Source organism: Rhinoraja longicauda, chromosome 11 (assembly GCF_053455715.1).
Source record: "Rhinoraja longicauda isolate Sanriku21f chromosome 11, sRhiLon1.1, whole genome shotgun sequence".
Lineage (NCBI taxonomy): Eukaryota > Metazoa > Chordata > Chondrichthyes > Rajiformes > Arhynchobatidae > Rhinoraja > Rhinoraja longicauda.
Genome location: NC_135963.1, coordinates 46734891 through 46754816, shown reverse-complemented (window position 1 = coordinate 46754816; position 19926 = coordinate 46734891).

Sequence of the window (19926 nt, the reverse complement as noted above, 5' to 3'; positions counted from 1 at the left end):
GTTGGCCTTCATAACAAGAGTAGTTGAGGATAGGAGCAAAGAGGTCCTTCTGCAGTTGTACAGGGCCCTAGTGAGACCGCACCTGGAGTCTATGTGCAGTTTTGGTCTCCAAATTTGAGGAAGGATATTCTTGCTATTGAGGGCATGCAGCGTAGGTTTACTAGGTTAATTCCCGGAATGGCGGGGCTGTCATATGTTGAAAGACTGGAGCGACTAGGCTGGTATACACTAGAATTTAGAAGGATGAGAGGGGATCTTATCGAAACGTATGATTATTAAGGGGTTGAACATGTTAGAGGCAGGAAACATGTTCCCAATGTTAGAGGAGTCCAGAACAAGGGGCCACAGTTTAAGAATAAGGGGTAGGGCATTTAGAACAGAGATGAGGAAAAACATTTTCAGTCAGAGAGTTGTAAATCTGGGGAATTCTCTGCCTCAGAAGGTAGTGGAGGCCAGTTCTCTGAATGCTTTCAAGAGAGAGCTAGATAGTGCTCTTAAGGATAGCGGAGTCAGGGGGTATGGGGAGAAGGCAGGAACGGGGAACTGATTGAGAATGATCAGCCATGATCACATTGAATGGCGGTGCTGGCTCGAGGGGCCGAATGGCCTACTCCTGCACCTATTGTCTATTGTCTAAAATATTCCAGTCCTGTTGATAAGGCAGAGTAGTTTAAACAGAGATTTAACTGAGGTGTTCTGAATTAAGGACTGTTTTAAAGAGGAAATAGAATAAACCATTTGGAATGGCAGTGGGTTATTAACACGAGAGCAGAGGTGAGGTGACATGAGAATATTTACTTCTGCATTGAGATGTTATAATCTGGAATGTCCCACCTGAAAGGGTAAGAGTTTTAGGAATAACTTTCCAAAGTTATTGGGATAAATTCATGAAAAGAGCATCTTCCTATCCTTTGCGGAAATGACACTGGATTGGTATATTTTTTTAAGAAATCAGCACAGGTTATTTGTGCCAAGTACCTCCTAGCATATAAAAAGATTGCATGAATCTAAGATTGAGTGGTAGCATTCAGATGAGTATTTCAGGAAAGTTTATAAATGGCAACGCCTACACAAGTAAGCTACTAATTCCTATGATAAAAGGGACCATCCCAAGTTCCAGACAAACATGATGAAGTTAAACCCTGCTAATCCAAAATGTAAGATTCCTTTCAATAGTAAGCATAGTTTTTGTCAGAATCATCACTTCCATCTCTGCTGTCCCCTTAAAGCCGTTTGTTTCCTTTAAACGTTTGTGCTTAACAATAAAGGTCATATATATACTTGTGGATATTAGTAGTTTGCTTGACATTTATGGTAGGGTAAACATAGTTTCAGTTATTAAGCAGCAGCTGATCCAATAAATTGCTTAGTTGGCTTTGTTCAAACAAGTGGTTGGGTTGTTTAATTACTTTCTATAACCTTTTCTCCGGAATGTTCCACAGTACGTAAAGTAATACATAAGATGTATACAGGATTGCTTTATTTGGGGGTATTCCTCTGTGGAATGCACAACCTCATGATAGTGCTCATTATGAATGAGCATTGATACATTGCTTGATATTTCTTAATGCTAGTTCTCTCAGGTTTTCTGGCAAGTAACTTGTTTGTGAATCATTCGTATCTCTGCTTCTTGCTACAAGCTATAGCTTTTTTAAGTGTTTAATATTTTTGAAACTAACTTTTACATTTTTAGGCGACACTTGTATTTAATTAAAACTCGTAATTTATCTTTCTAAGTTTTTCTGCTTGCTGTCTTCTTCTGATGGGTCTAGAAATAATTGATTTCATGTGGTGTTTTGATATCTTGCCCAGCTGATCAACAGAGTAACATATCAGCCAAGGCATTCAAGAAAAATTATTTCCATCTAAATAACTATATCAATGAGTATGTGTAGACATAGACTGATACAGTGTGGAAACAGGCCCTTTGGCCCAACTCGCCCATACCGGCTAACAATGTCCCATCTACACTAGTCCCACTTGCCTGCGCTTGGTCCATATCCCTCCAAACTTGTCCTATCCATGTACCTGTCTAACTATTTCTTAAACGAAGGGATAGTCCCAGCCTCAATTACCTCCTCTGACAGGAGGTTCCATACACCCATCACCCTTTGTGTGAAAAAGTTACCCCTCGAATTCCTATTAAATGTTTTCCCCTTCACCTTGAACCTATGTCCTCTGGTCCTCGATACCCCTACTCTGGGCAAAAGACTGTGCATCTACCCAATCTATTCCTCTCATGATTTTTTTAAACACTTTAATCTTTATTGCTTTTATACATACACAAATGAAACACACATATAACAACAAAACTTACAACAGTGCAGCTGTTGCAGGGGTTCAGTTTACAATTAATGATGCAGTATACAGAACTATTTTCTTATTAAAACATTTTCCAATAACTTACATTATTGTCAATAAAATTATACAGTGTTTATGTCTTTATTTCTATACCTAATCCCTTTTTCCCGTTTTTGGTTAAACTCGTCTTCTTTCACTCTTATTTCTCCATCACAAATATTTCCTGTACTATGTCTAACCATTGTCTAAGTCTGGGTGTGTCCGCTACAAGCCAGTTTCTTGTAATGGCCTTTCTGCCAGCTGTAAGTAGGATTTTAACCGAGTAATGATCTTCCTTCAGCACCACTGTGGTTATATTACCCAGGTATAAAATGGAACACTTCTTGGAGACTATATATCCTAATACCTCCTTTAATACTGAATTCACTCTGTCCCAAAATGGTTCTAGTTTTGGGCAACTCCAGAAGATATGTGCATGATTTGCGTCTGTATGGCCACATTGCCTCCAGCATGTTTGTTGTCTTAGAATTTGCTTGCTTTTTATGTTAGGCGTAATAAAGAAACAAATCAAAATTTTCCAATTAAATTCTCTCAATTTTTGTGAATTAGTGGATGTCTGTGGTGTTACACACATATGATGCCATTCTTCTTCTGAGATTATGATGTTCAATTCCTTTTCCCACTTAAATTTTACATAAAATGTAGTTTTAGCTTGACATTCCATTAAACTATGATACAGTTTAGAAATAATCCTTGATGTTTTTTGATGATACGCATTGACTATCACTTCTACCACTTCTACCACTGGATTATTTTCTTCTGGTGCCTCCCTTTTTACTTTTTTGTTGTAATAATCTCTCAGTTGGAGGTATCTAAACAAGTCTTGGTTCCGAAGTACAAATCTATCCGTCAAATCTTGAAAACTTCTTAGGTTTCCATTTTCAGTAACAGTACAAAATGCAGTCATTTCTTTTTTCATTCACTCTTTAAATGTTGAGTCATACATCCCTGGTTTAAATTCACTATCCAAAGCTATCCATCTTAACACTTTTTGTCCTTTATTCAATTTAAGTTGTCTGGTAAGAGTGAACCAGGTTTCTAAAGTAAATATCGTTATTGGATCGATTATACTCCTGATATGTCCAGGAAGTGCTTTTTCTCCCAAGAGTGTTTGGATGTGGAAGTCAGGGGTATATGTCTCAATCTCTTTCAATCTCTTTCCACCTAGCTATGTAGCTATCCTCACACCAATTAATTAGTGGTCGAAGTTGGGCTGCATAGAAATATATCCTAAAATCTGGAAGTGCCATTCCACCTTTGTCCTTTGGCAACTGGAGTGTAGTGTATCGAACTCTGGCCTTCTTTCCTCCCCAAATAAATCTAGTGGAACCTCTATTGGCAGAGATTGAAACAAGTACAATAGCCATGGCAAAATATTCATTTTCACCACATTTATCTTACTACTAAAATCCATTGGGTAGGTGGACCATCTTTCTATATCCTTTCTCATGATTTTTTATACCTCTATAAGATCTCCCCTCATCCTCCTGCACTCCATGGAATAGTGACCCAGCCTACTCAATCTCTCCCTATAGCTCACACCCTCTAGTCCTGGCAACATCCTAAAAAATCTTTTCTGAACCATTTCAAGCTTGACAATATCTTTGTTAAAACATGGTGCCCAGAACTGAACACAATATTCTAAATGCAGTCTCACCAACGTCTTATACAACCGCAACATGACCTCCCAACTTCTATACTCAGTACTCTGACTGATGAAAGCCAAAGTGCCAAAAGCCTTTTTGACCACCTTATCTACCTGCGACTCGACCTTCAAGGAACCATGCACCTGTACTCCTAGATCCTTCTGCTCTACAACACTACCCAGAGGCCTACCATTTATTGTGCAGGTCCTGCCCTTGTTCGATGTCCCAAAATGCAACATCTCACACTTCTCTGTATTAAATTCCATCAACCATTCCTCCGCCCACCTGGCCAATCAATCCAGATCCTGCTGCAATCGTTCACAACCATCTTCACTATCTGCAAAACTACTAACTTTTGTAACATCAGTAAACTTACTAATCTTGCCCTGTATCTTCTCATCCAAATCATTGATGCAAATAACAAACAGTAACGGGCCCAACATCGAACCCTGAGGCACACCACTAGTCACAGGCCTCCAGTCTGAGAAGCAACCTTCCACCAGTACCCTCTGCTTCCTTCCATGGAGCCAATTTGCTATCCATTCAGCTATCTCTCCTTGGATCACATGTAATCTAACCTTCCAGAGCAGCCTACCATGTGGAACCTTGTCGAACGCCTTACTGAAGTCCATGTACACAATATCTACAGCGCTGCCCTCATCAACCTAGTACACAAGTCTCGCCACGTTTCTGGTGCTCACAAAGTTATAAAAGTTCACTGAACAATCCTATCTTTTGCCTGTCGCTGTTCCTGACAACAGCCCCGCACCAGGTCCTCCAACGTTCTCAGCAGCCCCCGACGGATAGCTCTCGACGGCCTTCTTCGCTCTCGGTGGTCCTCCTTGCCCTCTATGGACCTCTCGTTCTTGGTGGTCCCTTCACAAAGTGGTTGCTCGTGGGTCTCTCCATGCTCTAGGCGGCGTGAGTCCTGCCAACACCTGTGGCTCGGGACCGAGTTTAGAGTGTGAATAGCCCCGGCATGTGCCTCTGCTGACCATGTTCCAGACACCTCCATTACAACCCCCAAGTACGTCTTGTCACGCAGGGACGGCAGATGCCCAAAATGGCAGTTTCCAAACTAGGGGGAGAATCTCCGGGAACCTTCAACATGACTTCAGACTCTTGTGAATTGTCAAAGAATCAGGTCAAATGGATAAAGAAACCTCCTCCAGTTTGCCTTCGCTCAGCTGATAGAACATGTTAAACAATACTTGGAAGGAGCACTGATAGTCGAAGTACACTCGGTGGGGGATCCAATATCCGTTACCAGCAGTGGCACTGAATAAGGTGGCTGCGTTCTGAAGGACAATGCTATCAGACTGAGCCCAAGAGACATGGGAGTTAACGAACATAAGAGAGAAACTTTACCCTCACCAGTCTGCCTGCGACAGGTGGATCTTACCCTGACACCATTGCTGGAAGTGACCACCGCAACGAGCTTGTAGAGACAAAGTTCCATCTTCATACCAAGTGCATCCTCCCTTGTATTGGTGGCCCTAAAAATGTGCGAAATGAGAGAGATTCAGAACAAATCTAGCACCTCAAACCTACATAACCCTGAGGTACTGTGTACCATCAGCATCATCAGAAATATATACCATCAAAATCTCTAATCCCATCTGCCTCACTCCACCATTACAATCAAGGAAGAGGATCATCCTTAGTTCAACACAGAGTGCAGATAGGCAGGCTGGGATCTTTACCAGATTTACATTATAAATCTTGTGCCAACTTGGTGCAGCTGTAACACAGCTCCATCCATGCTGAGCAGCAGGACAGCATGCAATAGACAGTGCTATGCAACCTCTCAAACTATGGGTGGATCAAAGCTCTGCATCTGTATCACATCATGTCTTGAATGGTGGTGAACAGTTAAACAGGTAACAGAATTTTTGACTGATAAACAGATGATAGTTCACAGAATATGCCCAGCCTCAATAATTGCAGGCCTTAGCATGTGAAAGCCAGAGGCAAGACTAAGGTATTGCAGCCATGTTTTGCCAGAAGCGATGAGTTAATGATCCATCTTGGTTTCCTCCCAAGAGCCCCATCATCTCAGCAGTCAGTCCCGAGGCAATGTGATTCTCCCTATGTGATATCTAGAACTGCCAGAGAGCACAGGATGCAGCAAAGGCTACATGACCCGACAATATTCCAGCTGCAGTACTGTAAACCTCTGCTCCAGAACAAGTCCATCCTCCAGCCAACACATTGGCTTCTTCCAGCCATCTTCCAGTCAACGCATTTCAGTACTGCTATAAAACTGATATCTACCTGAGAATGTAGAAATCATTTTGCATATGATATATGTTCAATTAAATTGTGCAGATTTGTGGATGCTTTTTCCCAGTGCAATGTGGGTTTCTCCTGTTTTGCCATTTCGTAGGGAGCTCATGTCTAGTGTGATATTAAGATGCTACAAATATCAATCCAGTTCATGTTCAGTGAATCAGTCTGATGGTCTGGAGGAGAGTAGATGTCATTGTGAGATCTGTATGAAGGACAGGGTAATTATCTGATCATTCTGGAGTCAGGAGCCTGAGCTTCCGCTTCCCTGCCAGGATTCATGGACCTATGGATATCCGCACAGCTGCACTGAAATTTAAAACAGATTCCTTCTGACACAATGGAAGCCTTAAAAATGCTCAGGTTTCTGAGCTCTCAAAAAATTCAGAATTTGGATGATGTGAAAACAATTGTTGAAAAACAAGTGGGGAGAACTTAGGGTCGAGATTGTCTTCCCCACATTTTCGGGTTCAATATTATCCTGCCCCCTAATCCACTCATTTAGATAGTTTGATTCCATCATGACCATTTTCCCTGGCTGGAGAATTAAAAACTAGGAGGCATACAATACAAGATCAGGTATGTCCAACTGAGGTTAGAAGGATTTTTGAAATTCCAGAGGGCTGGATGCATTTATTATTCATGATTGAGATGGATAGAGTGGACATTAAAGGAATAGGGCTTCAAGGAATCTGCAAGAATGAACTGGTTTAATGGAATAGCCCGACATGGTAAAGACAAAAAAAACAGACATTCCACTCCCTAATGAGTAGAGCCAGGATTTTGTCTGAAGAGTCTGAAGAGTCTGAAGAAGGGTCTCGACCCAAAACGTCACCCATTCCTTCTCTCCAGAGATGCTGCCTGTCCCGCTGAGTTACTCCAGCATTTTGTGTCTACCTTCGATTTAAACCAGCAACTGCAGTTTTTTGAAATTCCAGATACTGTCTGGTCTGCTCAACACTTTGTTTTTTAGTGTTATTGATAGTTAGTAGGTTAGTTGTAGACTACAGGATCATGTTGAAGGACAGAGCAATGGTATACCAAAGTTAACCCTGATAAATATGACTGGATACATTTTGGGAGAATCAGCAAGGGTACACATATATAATGAATTGTTGGGCCTTGGGTGTATTGTGGGACAGAGGGATCTTGGTGTACAAGCCCAAAGATTCCTGAAATTTGTGGCACAGGTAGATGAAATGGTGATGATGGCCTCCAGGATATTAGCCTTCATTACCTGAGCAGAGAATATAAGAGCAAGGAAGTTATGGTGCAACTTTATTAAGCATTGGCTAGTTCACAGCAGGACTACTGTATACAGTCCTGGTTGCCACACTGTAGGAAGGATATGATTGCAATGGACAGAATGCAGAGGAGGTTCACTAGGATGTTGCATGGGACAGAGCACTTCAGTTAACAGCAGAGACTTGATAGACAGGGTTTTTGCTTGAAGCAGGATAAGCTGAGGAGCAACGTGATTGAAGTATTACAAAATTATGAGGGGCATGAATTTCCTCATAGCCACATTATCTAAAACTAGAGGGCATAGGTTGAAGGTGAAGGGTAAGAGATCTGGAGGAGATCTGAAGAAGAACATTTCACCTAGAAGATGGTTGGAATCTGGAACCAATTAGTGAATGGCGAAGGCAGGTATTCTCACAGTTAAGAAGTATCTTGACTTGCCAATACATAAAGGGCTGTGGAACTAGAGCTGGTAAATGTGATTACTATTGATAGATATTTGGAGGTTCAGCAAAGACATGATTGTCCAAAGGGCCTTTATCCTTGATGAATGACTCTGTGACTTAAGTGACTTGCTTTTGGTGCATAATGCCAAGCTTCCCAAGTATTACTGGAAATGCACTCATCGAGGAGAGTGAAAAGAATATTATCACATTCCGGACTTATGCCTTGTGTTAACAGTGATGTTATAGAGTTAGGAGGTGAATACTTGTTGCACAGTACCCAACTTCAGAGTCTGCTTTTGTAGCCTTCATTACTAGGACAGAGAATATAAGAATGAGAATATGGTACAACTTTATTAAAACTTTCTGGTTAAAGGTGCCTTCCAGGATATTAATGATGGCAAGTTGATAATGGGAATGGGAGTGAATGGCAAGTTTAGATGGTTAGACTCTTTGTAGTTGCAGATGATCATAACCTGACACAACCTTCACTTGCCGCTGACCAGTGTAGAACTGAATGTTATCAAGGCCTTAATATGTATTTCTATGGACAACTTCATTACTCGATTGCAAGTGGAATTGAACTTTATGAATTTATTGAACATCCCCACTTCTGCCAATAGACAATAGACAATAGACAATAGGTGCAGGAGTAGGCCATTCGGCCCTTCGAGCCAGCACCGCCATTCAATGTGATCATGGCTGATCATTCTCAATCAGTATCCCGTTCCTGCCTTCTCCTCATACCCACTGACTCCGCTATCCTTAAGAGCTCTATCTAGCTCTCTCTTGAATGCATTCAGAGAATACCCTTATGATGTAGAGAAAGTAATCAGGAAACCACTGAAGCTGGTAGTATTATCTTTTCTGTGAAAACAAATAATGCCCTGGAGTCTTGAGAGATATTTCAACAAGTATTTTTGGAGGACATCCTTAAATGCAATAAAAATGAGTGCTTTCTAGTTTTACATTTTTAATGGGTTACAATTCTCATAGAAAGCTGTGAATTTAGAGAGATGTGTTTGCTCCAATTAACTCACATAAATCACTTAACAAATGTAAAAGTGTAAATGAGGATAATTGAAACCTCTTAGAGAACTGACAGAACAATAGGAGCTTCAGATAAAAATATATCTCATGGACATATCTGTCCAAACAATGATGTATGAGTGGAAGGAATGGGACAGGGTGGACCTCCATTGACCCATCGAGTGGTTTGCCACACGATTGTTTATATAGGATGCTGGTGAAAACCACCCAAAAGTCATCTAAACCATGACATCAGAAAGACAAAAGTTGAAACTTATCTGTGTACAGTTTTGATCTCATTATCTTGGGAAGGATATGCCCAGCTTGAGAATAGTGTCACAAAGGTTACTACATTGACGCCTGGGGTGATGAAACTGCCCTGTGGGAACTGGTAGTGATGGAGGGGTCAGTAACAGGAAATAAGTAAGCCCAATACACTGCCGCAAGACTTAATAAATCAGCCTGTTCTCAACGTTTGTCGTAATTGGTTATTCTTCTATTGTTGTTGTATTCCCAAGGTAATATTTGTAACGTGTTCAGGCAATAGACAATAGCCTTATTTCAATCAGGGCATTCGGCCCATCGAGTCTGCTCTGCCATTCAATCATGGCTGATCTATTTTTCCTCTTCAACCTCATTCTCCTGTCTTCTCCCTATAACTTTTGATGCCCTTACTAATCAAGAACCTATCAATCTCCACTTTAAAAATATCCAATGACTTGACCTCCATCACCGTCTGTGCCTCCCTCATGCCTCTGTTGCTAACTTTACCCAAAAGTAATACCGATACATCCGATTGTGGCTTCTCCTTCTCAAACTGCAGGTTGAAATCTATCGTCTTATGATCACTGCCGCCTGGGGGTTCCTTCCCCTTAAGCTCCCTAATCAAGTCTAGTTCATTACACAACGCCAAATCATTAAACAACATCAAATCCTGCTCTAAAAATTCAACTTGTAGGCATTCTACAAATTCCTTCTCTTGGGATCCAGTACCAGTCTGATTCTCCCAGTTTACCTGCATACAGTATTGAAATCCCCCATAACCACTGCAGCTTTGCCTTTCTTACATGCCTTTCTATCTCCTGATGTACGTTTTAGAGTTAAACTTTCTGGAGTGTATGATGTCTGCAACGTCGTACCTGCCAATTTCCAACTGCACTATAAGCTCATCCACCTTGTTTTGTATACTGTGTGCATATAGATTTAATACCCTCAGTTCTGTTTTCACCACCCTTCTTTTTACATTGGTCCCTATGTTCCCTGACATTAGCCTCTTATCCCTTTCTAAACTTTCTGTCCTATTTCTTATTCTGCAGGCATTGGTAACCTATCCTGCACTCTCCTTCCCTCACTATATAGTTTAAACTTCTATCTAAAGCCTTAGTACCGCGGTTCACCAGGACCCTGGTCCCAGCAGGTTTTTGGTGGAGCCCGTCCCATCACCACAACTCGCTCCTTCCCCAATACTGATGCCAGTCCCACAAGTTCAAACCCACTTCTCCCACACCAATTTTTGAGCTACATGTTCAACTCTCTGTTCTCAATCAACCCCAATGCCATTTGCTCTTGGCTTAGGTAACAGAGATTAAAACCTTTTTGGTTCTACTTTTTAATTTAGTCCCTAGCTGCTCAAATTCCCTCAGCAACCAAAAAAGCACATCAACGCCACTATTTCCTCAGGAGAGTCTTGCAAACTTCCACAGATGCATCATGGAAAGCATATTCATGGGTTGCATCACAGATTGGTTTGGGAACAACTCTGCCCTTGTTTTTCCTTGTTGCACCCACGTCATTGGTACCAATATGGACCACGGCAATTGGATCTTTCCCCTCCCACTCCAAATTCCTCTGCAGTTCAGACATGAAATCAATGTTATAATTTGGGTTTTCTCAATGGTTTTAAGGCATTCACAACAAAAGGGCCGTTTCGGTGAATAGATATGTATCATGTGAACAAATATTTGGGCTTTTTTTGCGTGTTGTAAATGAGGTAACTTGGTTCACAACCAGTAATTACCTTTAAAAAAAGCCTTCGTCTTTGGAGATTATATCAATAGGTTTTGGTTTATTATTGTCATGTGCACCAAGGTACAGTGAAAACCTTTTGTTTGTGCCATCCAAGCAAATCAGGTAATTCTATACATGAATACATCAAGCCAAACACAAGTGCAACAGTAGAGTGAAGAAAAAGATACCCAGTGAGCAGAATATAGTTTCTCAGCATTGTAGAGTTATAGTTCCAGAAAAAAAGTTCAATGTCTGTAATGAGATAGGCTGAAATGCATTCTCTGCTCGCTTGGAGCAGAAGGCCAAGGGGGCAGTGACATCTGTCCTGTCAGACTCAAGTGTGCCTTTTTTCCAGGGTCACTGTTGCAGAAGTAAGATCGGCCTTCCTGAGGGTGAACCCATGGACAACCGGCCCGGGTTCAGTTAGGCTGAACCGCCCAACTGCGCGTTTGGCCGCGTCTTTAGGAACTGCGCGGACCAACTAGCGGGAATGTTCACAGACATCCTTAATCTCTCCTTACTCCATTCTGATGCACCAACCTGCTTCAAAAAGATCTGCATCATTCTGGTGCCAAAGAAAATCAAGATCTCATGCCTTAATGACTACCATCAGTGGCCTTGACATCCGCCATCATGCAGTGCTTTGAGAGGCTAGTTATGGAATGCATTAAATCCAGCCTACCAAGCAAGCTTGATTCACCACAGTTCGCCTACCGCCACAACAGGTCCATGGCTGATGCCATCTCCATGGCCCTACACTCATCCTGGAACACATGGATAAGAGAGGCACCTACATCAGACTTCTATTCACAGACTACAGCCCTGCTTTCAATACCATTATCCCATCCAAGCTCATCTCCAAACTCGTGGAGCTTGGAGTCAGCACTCACCTCTGCAACTGGATCCTTGACTTCCTGAACATGGAAACAAGAGACTGCAGAAACAAAGGATCGGAGTAACTCAGCAGGTCAGGCAGCCTCTCTGGAGAACATGGACAGGTGTCGTTTCTGGTTGAGACCGTTAATCTAGATAAGCTGTCATCCAATCTAAATGAAGTTTCCTGACCTGGACCATCGCCCGTCCATTTCTTTCCACAGATGCTGCCTGACTTGTTGAGCTCTTCTTTCACTGCAAGAATGTGGAGAGTTCTGGGAAAGAATATGCAGACAGGTCTTCCGCAATTTACAACACAGCTCTGTTCGTGATAACTATTTGTAACCTGAGTCAGAACTCGGGAATAGACACTGAAAGCTGGAGTAACTCAGCGGGTCAGGCAGCATCTCTGGAGAAAAGCAATGGGTGACGTTTTGGGTCGAGACCCTTCTTCAGGCTGAGAGTCAGGAGAAAGGGAAACGAGAGATGTAGAGAAATATAGAACAAATGAATGAAAGATATGAAAAAAAGTAACGATGATCAACGAAACGGTTCGTTGGTGGTTGTGGGTTAGGTGATAATGAGTTATATAGATAATACAACTCATCAGGACTGCAATTGCCTGGCAATATATATAAATTGGTGCAGGCCTTGGTGCAGTTGTACAAGGCCTTGCTGAGACCGCACCTGGAGTATTGTGTACAGTTTTGCTCTCCTAATCTGAGGAAAGACATTCTAGCCTTAGAGGGAGTACAGAGAAGGTTCACCAGATTGATCCCTGGGATGGCAGGACTTTCATATGAAGAAAGACTGGATAGACTAGGCATGCTCGCTGGAATTTAGAAGACTGAGGGGAGATGTTATAGAAACATATAAAATTCTTAAGGGGTTGGAGAGGCTAGATGCGAGAAGATTGTTCCCGATGTTGGGGAAGTCCAGAGCCAGGGGTCACAGCTTAAGGATAAGGGGGAAGTCTTTTAGGACCGAGATGAGAAAACATTTCTTCACACATAGAGTGGTGAGTCTGTGGAATTCTCTGCCACAGAAGGTAGTTGAGGCCAGTTCATTGGCTATATTTAAGAGGGAGTTAGATGTGGCCTTTGTGGCTAAAGGGATCAGGGGGTATGGAGAGAAGGCAGGTACAGGTTACTGAGCTGGATGATCAGCCATGATCATATTAAATGGCGGTGCAGGCTCGAAGGGCCGAATGGCCAACTCCTGCACCTATTTTCTATGTTTCAGACTTTCTTCATTTTCTATGTTTCTAAATAAAAAATGGGCTAACCAAAGGCGACATGTCATTAAACCCGGGCTTTTTACTCAACCATTCAGATATTGCTGCAAACCAAGTTCCCACATGGCAGAGGATGCCTCCAGCTCCATTGGTTTATGTAAAATAATCCTAACATCTTGACATTTTCTTCTGTGATACATGGGAATGGACCACTCCCTACACGTTAATTGCTACATATTCTCGGACTAAAGGAGTAATTCCAAAGTTTCACTCTGAATACATTAGAGACAGTTTATAATACCACACAGTGAATATTAGGGACCAGTTAATGCAAATTGTTTTCTATCTTTTTCTTTTTCTCCCTGCTTCTGATCCGCATATATACATGTGAATGCATGTAAGAGAACTCACAGAAGCAAATCTTTCCAACGTTGATATTTTCTTCCTAAAGACTGAGTTATCATCAGTACTTTCTGCTGCACTTTTACTCTTTACCATTAAAAGATTTGCCATCGGTTTATATTATTCCAAATATTATTTCACTACCCTGGAGGTCCTGCTTTGTAATCTTTTGCCTAACTTCCTATAATCATTTTGCAGGACCTCATCCCTTTTCCTACCCATGCCATTTGTGCCAATATGCACAATGACCTCAGCCTGCTCACTCTCCCCCATTACAATGTCATGCAGCCACACTGAGACATCCTGGATTCTGGCACCAAGGAGGCAACACACCATTGCTACCACAGTAAAGTGGTATCGTATAGAATCATATTGTATCGTATCTCCTGCCTGCCCCCCTAACTAATGAGTCTCCTACCTCTATGTCTCTACCTGACATTACCCTTCCCCGCTGTGCCTCAGAGCTGGGCTCGGTGCCTCAGTACTGACTGCTACTGCTGCTCACCCCTGACAGGTCATTCCCCCCAACAGTATCCAAAAGGAAGAATGTAGAAACAAAGAACTGCAGATGCTGGTTTTTACACAAAAGGACACAAAGTGACAGACTGCAGAAGGGTCTCAACCCGAAAAGTCACCTATCCATGTTCTCCAGAGAACCCATCTTACCTGGATCCACTTAACACTTGCTTTTGTCCTATCACTTCCCTTCATCTCTTTCTACCAGCCATTTCCCCTCCACTCCATCAGTCTGAAGAAGGGCCATGACCCAAAATGTCGTCTGTACATTTCCTTTCACTGATGCTGCCTGATCCTCCAGCAATTTGTTTTATGAGCAAGGTTCCAGCATCTGAAGTCAATCTCATGTCACCAAGAGGGACTCTTGGGTCTGGTTTTACCTGGGTGTTACGTGTAGTCAGTCACGACGTACAATAGAAACACAGTACTTTGAAGTTATGTGACAATGTAGAAATACTCTGCCACAAGGCTAGCATTGTAACAGCTGATTTGTAAAACAGTGACATCAATTACTAGTAAGTTAGACACTTAGAACAAGTGTAGGCACGCAAATAAAATTGAGGAAGAGAAGCAGGAGCAATGAATGACCATATCTCATTACTGCATTGACTCAAACATGCACAAAGGAGCTGAATTCCAAAGGGATGATGAGAGAAACTACCATAGGCACCAAGGAAGCATTTATGTAGGTATGGTATCCTGATGCCCCGGTCAATCTGAAATCAATCGGCAACAAAGAAAACGCTTATCACTGGATTATAGGGAGGTCAAAGTAAGATTGTTATCAGAGACCAATTATTTAATTCCCAAGACATTCTTGCAGGAATTCCTCATAGCTGTGTCCTAGATCCAATGATCTTCAGTTTATTAGAGAACACACCTCTACCTACAGTATTATAGTGAGATGAGTGAGATGTATCAGAGTGTTCGTGACCTCACCCCTATCTTAAGGCCCACAGTGGGAATGTTTTTTGTTGCTACACAAATGTTAATGTCCCTAGACTTGAACATTAAGGCTTCCAAAGGACAGTTGCAAATATCTTTCGCGCAGTGTACTCTGGATTCCTCCAGCATTGCATGGCAGGTTGATTGGTTATTGTACATTGCTTCGAGTGTAAGTAGGTGGCAGGAGAGTCTAGTGTAGGGATAGGGAGTTGATGGGAATGTGAGAGGGAAAAGGGGGTTAATGTAGATGGATGCTTGATGGGTTGGCATGGATGTGATGGGTTGAAGGGCCTGTTTCAGTGCTCCAAGGCTCAAGGGTGTGATAGAATGCCCTCCACTTACATGAATTGATGCTGCTGCCCTTCCAGAGGTTCAAAACAATCCAGGCCAATGCAGCCCACTTGATTTACCACCATGTACGTTCGGTGCCTCCTGCACCAACACACCACTGCTGCAGTGAACTCCTCTTGCTCACATAGGCTACTTCAACAGAACCTGTCAAACCCACAGTCTCTATCGCCACCAAAAACAATGGACACATTGCGACACTGGCTTGCAAAATCACTGCAGTCACAATCCTTGCGAGTTGGCAATACATTACATCACTCCACCAATGCTTGATCAGAATCTGTAAACTTCCTATATAACTCTGCTATGGAGGACCTTCTTCTCAACGCGAGCACTTGTTCAAGAAGATGCCAAGCCATCACCTACTGATGGACACAGAGATATAAACTATAAATGTTGGCCTTACCAACTGTGGCCATGCTTCGTATATGAAATTAAAAAATACAAAACATTTAAAACAAAATTGAATAACTGGAAAGCCTAGTAGCCAATCCATGAGTTATCCATATGCTGAATTGAAGCATAGAATGATTACAGTACAGAAAGATGCCATTTGGCACATTGTGTTTGCACTGGCCCCCATCTCTGTGCAAATATTTCCTTCGAATATATTTATACAATTACCTCTTGAAGGCCACAATGGAAGCTGCCTCCATCTCCTTTACAGGTAAAACATGGAAAAAGTTTATTAAGGATGGTGTTGGGCTGTTCTGTAATGTTCCCTGGGTCATTCCCTATTTTCTACTATTTGGACTTAGTAGATTTACTGAAGAGTGACCAAGGTTATGATTTGAGGTTTTTATGTTGAACCTTGTTCCTTGGTAACTCAGATTGTCCCCCCAGGTAAGATCTCAGTAAACCTATTCTGGTCACTCACTGGACAACGGGTCTTCAAATGTTCTCATTTAACTTTGGAAAGTGAAAGTAAGATAATTTCACTACACAATGCAAGATTGAGCCTTTAGCCTAGTGTCAATATTTCTGCCTCTCAGTGTGGAGAGCAGAGCTTCTGCTTTGAAATCTGAGTCAACATCCAGCAAGATTCTTGGGTTCAATGGGTGTGGAGCCCCCTCTTTGCCGTTTGAGCTGCAGAAGCCTTGACATCCCTCCCTTCAGTAACAACTGAACATCCTCATTGGCAACTGCAAAGCTGGTTGCCGTCATTTGAAGGAACAATGGTGCAAAGCTCCATCAGAGTGGTTAGTTAGAATACCCATTAGATAAAAGAAACTACGAAAATCTTTGTGAAATAGATTTTTAAAAATTGGTACAGTCTTAGCTTCTGTATAGATGAAAAAAAAATGTAATGATAAGAGTAATAAAGAGTAAAGAACCTTATGTTAATTGCCTCACAGCTCCAGAGACCTGGGTTCAAACCAAGCCTTGTCTGTGCAATGTCTGTCCTTCCTCAGACTCATGAATTTCTTCCCACATCCTGAAGACGTGCTGGTAGGTCTACAGTAAATTGTCTTCAATGTAGGTTAATGGTAAAATAAGGAATCAAAGGGGAAAAGATGGGCATGTTTGCTGTACTAAACTGCAGGTCCATATTGGCTTATTTTTTTGCAAGACTTTGTGGCCTGTCCTTTGTTGATGGCTTTGGAAGATTTTATTGACAAGGCAGGCTAAAATCTATTTCCCCAAAGATGACGAGACAAGATAAGTTTAAATGTGTCTTTGTTGAACACCAAACACGCAATTAAGTGCTGATATTGAAATTAAATCTATTGGATGTCTCTATTTGAATTGATAATATTTTTTCTTCCATCAGGACATGGAAATGTGTTTGAGTGAGCATAATTTTAACTTCTAAATAAAATGTGCTAAATGTAGCACTTTTCATCAATATCAGTAAAGGAGAATGAATATACGGCATCACGTATCATCGTGGGAGGCTGTACATATGTTCATGAGTATGATTAACCACACTTGAGTAATATTAAGTAATTACAAATGGGTAAGAAATGGTATCAAATGGAGATTTTGTGTGCCACCAACAACTTTGGTAGACTCACAGTTCATCTGTAAGTACTTCTGGTGTTTGGTTACTTAAGTCGAATATGGTATTGGGAGACCTGACAGCAGCTTCTGACTCAAAATGTCTCATACTTTGGTGTCCCAGAGGATGGAGTAGGTCACCCATGCTTTACAGAAATAAGACATAAAGATCTTTTTATAAACAGGAAAGCTTCCACTCCTTCACTGCGTAATTGCTACTGGAAGATGATCAGAAGATGTTCCTCACAACCAATGTCTTATTGCTGGAAAGCACGTGCGACCTCCTCCATCCTCTGAGAGACAGAATTACCAGACACTTTGTTGGGGGAAAGAATGCTGGGGCAAAGACTAGTTGCAACATCCCAGTCTCCTCTGACTCTTCATGGTCCTACAATCAGTGATAGACTGAGAGTCGCACAAGCACCAGAATCACTGAGGAAATCCGTTGCCTGCTTAAGTCCAGGGACCTCAGCAAGTACCCCACAGGGCTTTCCCTTACCCACCGTGTGTGCAACAACAGCGAGTATTAGCTCCAACATTTGGCTGTTGCCATGTTTACCCACCGTGTCGTCTGTGGCTATTCATTTGGCTGCAGTTTATTACTGGAAATTTCATCGTAGTATTGACTGGGATTTCTAGTTAAAAAGGCAGAATGATGCTCATCTCAGAAACCAACATTCCCACAGTCTTTAGAGACACCACCTCCTACCTAGACCTCTGATAAACAATGCATTCCAAGGCTGTCATCACTGAGACACGTGAAACGCAGAAGGAAGAACTCTGTCATCCCCCTCCCTGTGCCTGTCCTTCTCTTCCCACTGAGGTCAAGCACACTTTGACTCACTACAATTCTTTCTGAACAGTCACAGCAGATCTCTGCCACGTCTCACTGTCTATTGCTCACTGCGGCATTAGACAGGTCATCCGGGCATTCTAACCTGAACAAATCATTTCACCAACCTGATAGAAATTTATAAAATTATGAGGAGGCAAATACAGGGTAGACAGTCAGACTCTTTTCCCCAGGGTGGAAATGTCAAAGACTACACGCAATAGCTTTAAGATGAGGGAGACAAAGTTTTAAAGGAGCTGTGCGGGGCAGGTTTTTTACACAGAGGGTGGTGGGTGACTGGAACGCGCTGCCGACATCATGGAGGTGGATACGCCAGTGTCGTTTAAGAGACTTTTGAATGGGCACATGGATTTGTAGGGAATGGAGACATATGCATTATGTGCAGATAGATGAGAGTTTATTATGATTATCGATTATGTTCAGCACAGACATTGTGGGCCGAAGGGCCTGTCGTATGCTGTACTAAGGTCATGTCATAAGGAATAGGAGTCGAATTAGGCCATTCAGCCCATCAAGTCTACTCTATCATTCAATCATGGCTGATCTATCTCTCCCTCCTAACCCCATTCTCCCCATAATCTCTGACACCTGTACTAATCAAGAATCTATCTATCTCTTGCCTTATTATGTTCTATCTAAGTTGATTTCAGCAAGAAAGAGGTGTTGGTTTGGGCAGTGGGATCTGAGAGCATTGCTCTTTTCTCATGTACAGGTAGTTCTAGGCTGCAGTCATAAAAGGGATTTTCTTTTAATATTGCAGACCTTTTTATAAACACACACACTGACCAATGATCCTGGATCACCAGAAGATATTCCTCACAGCTGATACCTTATTTTTGGAAAGCATTTGTGACCTCCTTCAACCTCTGGGAGACCAAAATACCAGACACTTTGTGGAGGAATGGATGCTGGGGCAAAGACTTGCTGCACCATCCCTGGCTCCTCTGATTCTTCATGGTCCTGCAACAACAGTGGACCAGTGATAGACTGAGGGCCGCACAAACACCAGAGTCACTGAAGGAATCTGTTGCCAGCTTGAGCCTGGGGAACTCAGCAAGTGCCCTGCAGGTGCGGAAAATTCACTGCTGCTGCAGAGCAACTTGAAGACAGCGGCCAGAGACTGAGGAAGAGTGATGCGGAGAACCCAGCCTGAGTTACATGAGTTGCAGCAAGAAGTAGAGCAGGAGCAAGAGGACTAGAAGGAACAAAGGAGGTAACTTTGGAAGCATCCGTGGAATGTCGCCCGCCTTAACCCTCAGTGAATACGGGGGGAAGCTTTACTGCATGCTTAGGAAGGCTCTACTTCAGTAAAGTGACAGTGACCTTCTCCACATTAGAATCTTTAACGCTAGTAATCAGTTGAGAGAGCCCAGGTGGCACACAATAATGACTTATATTTTGCTGTGACCCAACATCGTCAGTGGCTTTCGAACAATGATCTGTATTTCCTGATGACTGGCACCTTAGCCTCTCACAAAACAGGCTTTCTTTGGATTAGCTCAACTCTTAAGATCTCATTTGACTCCTGCTCAACGTTGTTGGAAGCTTGTTAGCATTGTCTTCACAGCAGCTGAGAGTACTGCATGCACCAACATAATGATCAGTTGGTTCTTCAATAGGTTGGGACTAAAGTGCCAAGCCACCACACAATCTAAACATTTCAAAGAACCCAATGAGGCACAACTGTTGACATCTCAGGAAACACCATTATTCAATCAACTCACAACTGATAGATTTAATCAA